General features: G+C 37.7%; 1 pseudogene; it reads right to left on the bottom strand.

Annotated features, from left to right (window-relative positions):
• Positions 1 to 1,820: 1,820 nt before the first annotated feature.
• LOC116554021 lies at positions 1,821 to 9,752 on the bottom strand (annotated as a pseudogene).
• Positions 9,753 to 10,130: the final 378 nt, after the last annotated feature.

The following is a 10,130-nucleotide window of genomic DNA, read 5'->3' as shown; positions in this document are numbered from 1 at the left end:
TATATTAAATATCATATAATTATTCCAGTTTCATGTGAATATCAGAAAGACATGTTCTGATACAAGCAATTTTTGTTGTTTTTGTTGTTAATTTAAAGGATACATCTTCCAACAAACCAGGTGAGTCAGTTCTAAGTAGATGACATGGGATCACGAATAAGAGTGGCATTTACTCGCATCCACTCTGTCCTGTTCCTGAAAACCTTTTGTATGAAGAAGGGATGAAGTATATTGTATCATTTCCTACTGCTACTGTAATAAATTCCTACAATAATAGTGGCTTAAAACAACAAAAATGTCTTATGATCTTATTTTTTTTCAGCTACAAATAAACTTTATTAGATGTAACATAATAAAACATTTTCAAGTTTAACAATATGTATCTGACCATAAATAATCATTTAAATTATGAATATAAGTATATATAGTCACTTTAGCAAATTTGTGGTTAAGGAATTTATACAAGCTTTGTCTGAAAGGGCAGTGCCCTCCTCCCCTTTCAGGAAAGGCAGCCCTTCCCCATGTCTGGTAAGAAGCAATGTTAATGGGAGTTAGAAGAAGTCCACAATCCATGTCGGAATTTCACTTTATCCTGTGAGAGGGCAGTTTGCTTTATTGTAGGAAAATAATATTCTCTTTCAGTTCTCTCTTATGAAATAAAGAATTGCATTCATTTCTCCTCTTCTAGGTACAGGCACTCATCTATTCTCATCTACTGTCCTTCTGTGTCCTTAGTGCCATTTAAAAATATATATATATATATATATATATATATATATATCCACAAAGAGACCTTTTCTGTTTCTTTACCTGCCCTTCATGTCTACCATTTTTTTTGGTGGGTGGGGGTAGGAATCAGGGGACAGAATTGCTTAGGCACACATTTGATTTAAGATACACAGAACACAAAAACAAATTCTCTAGAAGGAACAGACTGGTGTTCTGAAGCATTTCCCAAGAGTGGTCCCGGTGACCTCGATTCACACAATTTGGTTTAATACAATGCAGCTCAACAAGAATGAACATGTTTATGCCCCATCTCCAGAAGCATCACAACCTTTCATGGAAAAACCCATTATTCCCACACTTCTTCCACATAACATACAGTTATAGGCCAGCCCATGGGTGGGCCCACTGCACCCTTGTAGAAAATGAGACTCAAAAACATGCCAATAATCATGTTAATTACAATGCAGTTGGGTATCACTTGTGCTTCACTAAGATAAAAATCCTCCCAGAAGACATGCCCCTCACCTCTCAGGACCCTTCAGAGTACAAGAAAAAGCTTTGTTCAAGTTGTATGCTTCTCTCCATCTTGTTCCTGAGTTATACCATAACAAGTGAGTTAACAAGAAAAGTACACTGGTGGGGAAATCACAGAGACCCCGCAGAAAAGCCAAACTATTTGACAGAAGCTTGAAACAAACACTGCTCTGTGAAATCATTTGTATTAGCTGATGACTGGATTCTGTTTTCTAACATGGACATACCGCAGTTTGCTTGTAAAACCCTTCTGTCATACAACAAAATACATTCTGTCTCATGAGTGATTCCTGCATATTCACCACAACGCCTAGACTCAGAAGCATGGGAAGTGTGCATTGGAACAGTCTCCAACTTGCATGGATTTGGACATATACAAAGTACCAGAAACTGCCTCCTTTCTGGAACTCAGTTCTGTCGGTGTGCTTACTGCTGAGATGATCTGCTATCTTAAACTGATAACACACAATAGCACTGATCCACAGAAAAAAGGAGAGGTCACCATCTCCCTTGTAAGATAGTGTGTACAACAGATCACCCTGTTTGTCACGTTTTAGCCATCGCAAAAAAGGACAGAAGCCGCATTCCATTCTGCAGTCTCAGCAAATGACTTCCTTCTGTTTCCAACTCTATTTTGCCTTATTTCATCTCCATTGTTCTGCTTTCGGTCATGAATCATGACCTTTTTTGCTACAGTAGTCAGTGGTTCGTCTTACAGCACAATCTCAGGTCTCTCTGGCCTCTCAGAAAGTTTTAGGCCTTCATGCATGCCTGCAGCCGATAGCTTCCAGTTGCTATTCTGATACTGTCAGTGGAGCAGGCTGCGATAGGTGGCCCTCAGGTCCCGGTTGAAGAAGGCATATGTAAAAGGGCTAATGAGAGAGTTTGCATAGCCTAGCCACAGCAATGTCCTCTCCACCCACAGTGGGATGCAGCTGCAGACAGTGCCACAGATGAAGGGTCTGGCTGTCGAGAGGAGGAAAAAGGACAGCCAGCACACGGTAAAGGCCCCGACGATGATCCCCAGGGTTGTGGCTGCTTTCTTTTCCCGCTTAAAGATGGAGATGTTTTTCCTTTCATGCTTAAGGAGTCTCGAAAGGTTTGCACTCTTCCACCTCCTTCTGGAGCTTCACTATGCCATGCAGGGTGATGACGCTGTCTGGCTCCACTCGAGGGGAGCCAGGGAACTTGTGTTTGGCAGCGCTCTTCCTGGCAGCCTTGTAAATCTGGTAGAACATGAAAAGCATGACGGACACGGGGATATAAAATGCTACTGCAGTAGAGTAAATCGTGTAACCAAAGTCCTGGCTGATCAAGCACACCTTATCATCATTTACATTCTGAGCCCATCCGAAGAGCGGAGGTAAAGTGATGGAGGTGAAGAGAAGCCAGACGGAGAGAACCATCTTTACCATGCATTTCCCATTCTGCCTCACAGGGTACGTGAGGGGCCTTGTGATCCCAAGGTACTGGGATTAGGGGTGTATCAATTGGGGTGATGATTGAGTAGGTGTATGATTAGGGGTTCCATTGAAGTACAGGTTCAGATAAAAAGGGGATTAGGGAGTTATAATCTGCATGGAGAGGGGATTGGAAGTAAACTAACTCTGCTGCCTGTCTTCGAACTCCTCCAGGAGCCTCCATTACAGCTGATCATCTTATGATCTTATAATTCTGGGGGCTTCATTACATCTGGGGGCTGTAGGTGAGAATCGTTGCCTTGCCCTTTTCAGCTTCTAGAGGCTGCTTACCTGTTGGGTTTAGGTTCTGACCCCATCCTCCATCTTCAAAGCCTGACTCTGTTTCTGCCATTATGTTGTCTTCTTTGACTTTAATCTCTTGCTGTTCTCTCCCAGTTAATCCAGGATAATCTCTCCATACGAAGATCCTTCATTTCATCACATTTGCAAAGTCTATTTTGCCATGCAAGGTAACAAATTCATAAGTTCCGGGGATTAGCATATGGGCATCTAGGGGATGAGATGCATTACTCAGCCTACCATAAGTATACTCATGATATCAACTTGTTTTATTTTCAGTCTTCTTTTACTTAGAAAAATCTGTTCAAAATATTGATTCATTCAGTTTTGGTATCTTCTAGACAAGATCAATACTACTTTGCCACAGTAATCCATTAATTAAACAAAATTATATTGGGCATTCATATGTGCTAAACACCATGCTAAGTGCTGGAGGCATTGTGATGAATATGACAGACAGATCTCTGCTTCCAGAGAGTTTATAATGTTGGGGTAAAGCGCCATGTAAAAGACAATCATGTTATTGTTTATGAAGGGCTTTGGGATCAACAAGGAGGGATGCCTACAGCAGGTGAGAAACCAAAGAAGCCTGCATAAAAGGGGTACCATTTAGGTTGAAACCTAAGGGATATGCAGAAAAGGGGCATTGTAAGGAGAATTCTGGGCAATGGAAACAGCATGTGCAGAGACCTAGAGGCATGAGGGAGGGCAGATAGTTCTGGAGTGTAGCTAGTGGGGGAGGAAGAGAGAAAAGAAATCATTGCAGAGAAGTAGTCAATGGCCAGCAGTGGGGAGCCATTAGGAGGTGTAAGTGAAGGCATCACATAATTAGATTTTTATTTTACAAAGATTATTCTGGTTATGGTGAGGAGAATATATTATAGAAATAAAATAAAACTTGGGACAGAAATCGTTGTTTAAAGACTTTCTTAATAAAACTAATTGTTCCCTGTAAATGTCTGGATATTATATTTCTATGTTCTATCTTGAAACACTCTCCCATTTAATCTTTAGGTGACTTTGTATTTTTGTTTCTATAAGATGCCAACTTCTTTCCTACATCACGGCCCTCATAAAAGTTCTTCTTTCTGCTTGGAATGTTTTTTTTTCCTTCCTTAACCTGGGAGATTTCCTGATCTTCATGGCCTACTCTTAAATTCCACTTTTGCAGATAAGTCTTCCTGGAGCTCGCAAACAAAGGTAGATCTTCTGTTACACACTCTCATAATATCTGGCACTTCTTCCTTGTGTTAAATGAGTACTGTTTTGTAAATAAATTAATCAAAAATGAATATAATAAATAAATAAATGAAATAAAACAAACTGAACCACAGACCCAATATTTCTTCCAGGAAAATTATGAACTTTATATTTTATTTATTTTATGTGTTGGTGGGAACATAAATTAGTTCTATGACTGTGGAAGAACAGAGTGGAAATTCCTCAAAAACCTGAAAAAAGTAATATTATTCAACTCAGGAATCCCAGTACTGAGTATATACCCAAAGGAATATAATCATTCTATGATAAAGACACATGCACTCATATGTTCATTGCAGTACTATTCATGATAGTAAAGGCATGGAATCAACCTAAATGGCTATCAATGATAGACTGGATAAAGAAAATATGGTATGTATACACCATATGCAGCCATTTAAAAAATTGGATCAAATTCCTTGCAGGAACATGGATGGAGTTGGAGGTCATTATCCTTAGCAAACTGACTCAGGAACAGAAAAGCAAATAGCGGATGTTCTCACTTATAAGCGGGAGATAATTGACGAGAATACATGAACACATAGAGGGGAACAACACACATTGGGTCCTATTGGAAGGTGGAGGGTGGGAGGAGAGATAGAATCAGGAAAAATAACTAATTGGTACTAGGCTTAGTACCTGGGTGCCAAAATAATCTGTACCACAAACCCCATGACAGAAGTTTACCTATATAAAAAACCTGAACATGTATCACTGGACTTAAAAGTTAAAAAAAAATTGTTGATTTGCTAGAATAGTGTTCATCAGTTTCCTTACTTCACTGTTCAGGAATTCCTACTCTAACTTCTCCCCATCGTTTGTTTATACTTGTTATTTATACCCAACGTTGTATAATAACTCATTGCTCCATTGGGTATATATGCCAACAGTTACCTATCCATTTCATGTTGGCAGACACTTAGATGGCTTCCAGTGTGCCCTGTTATAAACAGTACTGCTACTGTGGTATATTCAGATCCTTTTGTGAGCTAATTTTCTAAGATTGTTATACCAATTTACAATCCCACCAGAAGCATATGAAAATTCTGGATGCTGCACATCTTCACCAATATTTGGAGTGTTTTGTCTATTGAATTTTAGTTATTCTGGCGTGTGTGTGTGTGTGTGTGTGTGTAGTAATGTGCTAAACTGTGGCTTTAATTTATATTTATCTGATAACTAACAATGTTGGCCACATTTTTATAATTTCTTTGGCTATTTTTGTTATGTGCTTTGTCTGTCTTGTCAATCTATTTGCACAAATTCTTCACATTTTCTGAATGCCCTTTTATGTTTTAAACGAAATAAGAGGAAATACATGAATAGGGAGTCTGTTTAATATATTTTGAGAAAAATCTAAGAAAATTTCAAAACTAGGATGTTATGCAGAAAACAGTAAATGGGGTTAAAAAAAAGACAGGCAATTTAGAAGTTGAAAAATATTCTGAAGTTATTGTGGTTATGGTCATCTGGATTCATGAATATTATTAATACTGGATTTCTACTGCCAAACACTAATTTTCAGTGAGTTCTAGGCACTAAGCTAAGCACTTACATTTGATTCTTCACAACTTTGTAAGGAAATTTTTATTAAGCCCATTTTAAAGGAGGAAATTGAGGTTAATTTTCTCAAACACACTAGGATCACAGGCTATTATTGACTCCAAAGTCTAAGCAATCATCATCATACTACATGAAAAGACCAATTGGTCTTTTAGATACATAGAACGACTGTTGAACAAAAGAGATTTAGGAGAAAGAAAATAGATTCTAAAAGAAAGTCTTAAGTAAAATTAGCGTTCTTTATCTTAAAGAAGTTTTATATAAATGAATACTTTTAAGTACAAGTAGACTTTTAAGGGAGAATATATCTTTGGAAACTGTAATAAGAAATGGAAATTGATGCAAATTGAAGCATGGTGGATTTCGGTTATTAATTCCCCAGATAACCATTGGTAACAATTAAAAAATTATTGACCATAGCATTCAAGGTCCAGCCCCATTATCTTACTGTTCAATCTTCCCTTCAGCCTCCTATGAAAGTCCAATAAATTGCTGGTCCTAAATACATTTCCATGTCTTTCTGACATTTTGCATGCACAAAATGTTTTATCTCACTTTCTTAATCTGACAAGTCTTTCTTTTTCTACAGCGTCATAGCTAAATCACCTCCTTTGTGAGATCTTCCCCAATTCTCCCGTCGTATTCAGAAAAATGCTCTTTAAGCTTTAACAAAAGCACATGTCATGAGCTGTAACAGAATAAATTTTGATATATGTATCTCTCTCATAAACGTGAGAGCTCTAAGTTTGGAAAAAATAGGGTTTTCCATCATTATCCACAGCTGGCATATAGTAAGTACTTAAATAATATAGAAAAATGTTACTACCACAAATGTGCAAGAAATTGGGTTCTTAGAAGACAAACAAAGCATGTGAATACAGTGATACATGGCAGCTGATACTCTGCCCCAGCACCAATGGACAAGAGAGAGGATGAGGACTCATGAGCTGGAGAAAGCCCTCTCAAGCTGAAGTGGAACCCACTCCTGAGTTCTGGCTACCTGTTGCTATGCTGAAATGCACACCCTTTATTGCTATATCCTCAAATTTGTTAACAAGAAGGCAAAATCAAAATCAAAATCCATCCATCCACCCACCACCCATCCATCCATCCATCCATTCATATATATATGTGTGTGTTTGTGTGTGTGTATGTGTACATATGTGTATGAAACGTCCTGATGTTTACATCCTGCTAAATAATTAAAACATAAATCATTGTACAAGACAAAAAATGACAATAAAAAGTGTCCGTAGATCGTATACAAATAGCAATTTGTAACTCCTGGCACAAAGGAATACTTAGGAGAATTTATTAACAAATTCTTCTGATACCTCTGCTTTTCAGGGACTTAGAGAAAACTTAAAAAAGTCTCTAATGAAACCAAGAATACTATAGCTTGTGGTCATCTACAGAGGGTCAGTAGTCAATCTGCCTTAAATAACTTAGTCATTAATTACTAGTCATCTCAGGACAGATGATCTCTTATGCTAGGATCTGAAAATGTATGATATGAGTCACTAAGGAAAAGTATTCAACCAGGCAAAATATGACCCTACATTTGCACTTTCTGTTGCATAATGCATATCAAATTATGTAAAGATCTTAAATAAGCATTGTGTGTGCATACCGGCCTTTTGAAGAAACCTGAGGCTTGACACAACATCAATAGTGAATTGGCTTACTAAGCACATAATTAGCTGGTTTTTCCAGGCTTACAAAAATTAGACAAAACAAATGAAGCCAACAAGAACAGCAAATCAATGTCATTCTTTCGAGCATGACATCTCATGAATCATAAAAGAGAGTCTGACCCTAACCTTTATCCTGCTTTCGGTAGCTTAGTTCAACTAAGCTTTCAGAGACTAAAGCAAGGAGTTTCTTTCTTTGCCTAAATATATTAATCAAACAAAACCAAAGAGACAAATTCTCACTGGGAGTAAACATAAACCTCTTGATGTCTTAAGATTCATTCGCTAGCCTCATGGAGTTTTTGTTAAAATTCAGGGTAATGCTATAAAGAAATAACATTGCACCCTGGAACAGAGTAGTAGCTTGATAACTACTGGTAATTATTTGCCTTTTGTTATTAATCAAGCTTGCCAGACATAAAAACCTGTGATGTTTTAAGAAATAACAATAAGCATCTGTCTATTTTTAAGGATAATTGTAGGAAGTTCCTTATGCCAAAGATGATATAGAATGCTATTTCAGGATATTAATCAGAAATCATCAGAAATAGCAAAGCAGAGGAGGGAGGAGGGATGAGCAGGCTCACCTGGAGGCTGTCTCACTTCCATTTGAACTTCCAATCATCTTGCATGAATTCCCTGATGATCTGGATCATACCTTCCCCATGCCCCAAGGGAATGTAAAGTGCTTGAGGGGAATAGGAATCTATTTCACATATTCACAGTGGGCTTCAAGTTGAGAATTTCAGATACTACACTCAGATTTGTGTTTGTTGCCTTATATGGCTGCAGAATTTATAATAAATTATGTTATAAAAATAAATACTGCATTTTAAGCACAGAATAGTACAATTATATTGGGTTGTAATTTTCATGTGAAAATTTTCAAGTTTCAATGTGAAAATTGAAACTTTATTATAATTTTGGAAACTCCATTTTGGGATGTCTTTATTTTTGTTAAAACATACTAGGTTACTTTAATAAGTGCAGTGACCCAGATCTCCTCTCTCCTTTGAGAAGCTCTGTGGTCCTACCACCCTTTCCATATAATAGCTTCATTAAAGGGTAAGCTCCATGAAGTGTCAAATGTCCACTTCTGACACAGGGATGATTGCTTCATTGAGTTATTCCCTCTTGTGTCTTTCACATAGTCATTTATCCATAGAGACTCCAAGAACAAATAATTTAACTGCAGAGAAGCTTGCTGAGCAGCTTCATTCGTTACATTGCCTTAGTTTACAATGAAGCTAGCAGAGGCAATAGAGAAAATTACTTTTCTTTCTAGCAATTTTGGTGATATTTTTGATACACAATTGATGTTAGAGGTAGAAACTATGCAATTATTTGGAAAAAATGAAATCATTTCAATAAAATGAAAAGTGTTCTGATACTCTTATGTAGCATGACTGGTATATAAAACATTCTGAAGTGTTATGCTTCATTCCTCTTGTTCTCTCCACATACACACCCACATGCAGACATATCCACACATTTTTATATAAATGCACAAATAAATGGGCAATAAACTCTTATGGAAAGAATGAATCACTAGAAAGAAGAAAGCTTTCAGTTTTGTCTGAGAGGCACAGCGTGTGCTCTGCTTGAAGCCAGATAAAATACAGGATGCTCAGATAAATTTGAAAAAAACAAACAGTTTTCTCAGTTTAAATGTATAATATATACTTAGTATAAATATATTTTATATAAGGCTAAATCTGATAATCCCATAAAGTAGAAACAGAGCCACAGTTATTTGAAATAGCCGTGTGAAGAGTAGGTGAGAGAATGCACAGTATACTGAATCACATAGCTGTAACTGGCACACAGTAGGTGCTCAGTAAATGCTGGCTTCTAACATTCCCCCAGGTAAATGGGGTAAATGGCAATTCCTCCTTTCAGATCCCCTTAGAGAATAAGAGAAACTTGAAAAATGTAAAAACAAGGTCATAGAACTCGTATTTTAAAAATATGTATATTTAACAAATCGACACTGCCAGTACCATTAAAACCCTGAGGTAATATTTTATTTATAATTACAGAATTTCTTTTTCAATTTTAATTTATAAGGCTCTAGATACTTTATAGTTCAAAGATAGCTGGAAGTTTAAAATTGGCTGACAAACAACATCCTCCTTCAATGCTGTCAGATTACCTTCCTGACTATTAACGCCCTTTCAGGTACAGGGTCTGGGCCTAGGAGAGGCTCTATCTCCATGTTACAAGGAGGAAACTGAGTTCTAAAAGTGCCATATGCAGACCAGGTTCAGTGAACCAGAAATGGCAGAATGGGGACTAGAATATAGAATCCCGGCTGGCTTTGCAGGCTGAGACCTGTCCAGTTACATGGGCCTTGGGTCTGTAGCTTAATACTTTGCCATCAGTTTTGAAATTCTTACTGATTTTATCATTGAATCTGTGTTGCGTAAATGAAGAGACCATGTCCTGGGTCCATGGCACCTCATCTCACACTCATCTTTCCTCCTGCAGCTTCTCCAGTATAGGCGCTTGGCTGCCTGCCTCTCCACTCCCTACATGCACACACCCCCACCTCCATCCACTGCCACTCTCCTCCCTGGCAGGGGCCTGGGTGCTC

The sequence above is a fragment of the Sapajus apella genome, unplaced genomic scaffold, assembly GCF_009761245.1.
Source record: "Sapajus apella isolate SASKATOON/1434 unplaced genomic scaffold, GSC_monkey_1.0 scaffold1, whole genome shotgun sequence".
In the NCBI taxonomy this organism is placed as follows: Eukaryota; Metazoa; Chordata; class Mammalia; order Primates; family Cebidae; genus Sapajus; species Sapajus apella.
Note: the sequence above shows the minus strand (reverse complement) of the source record. Positions and strands in the feature narration are given on the sequence as shown.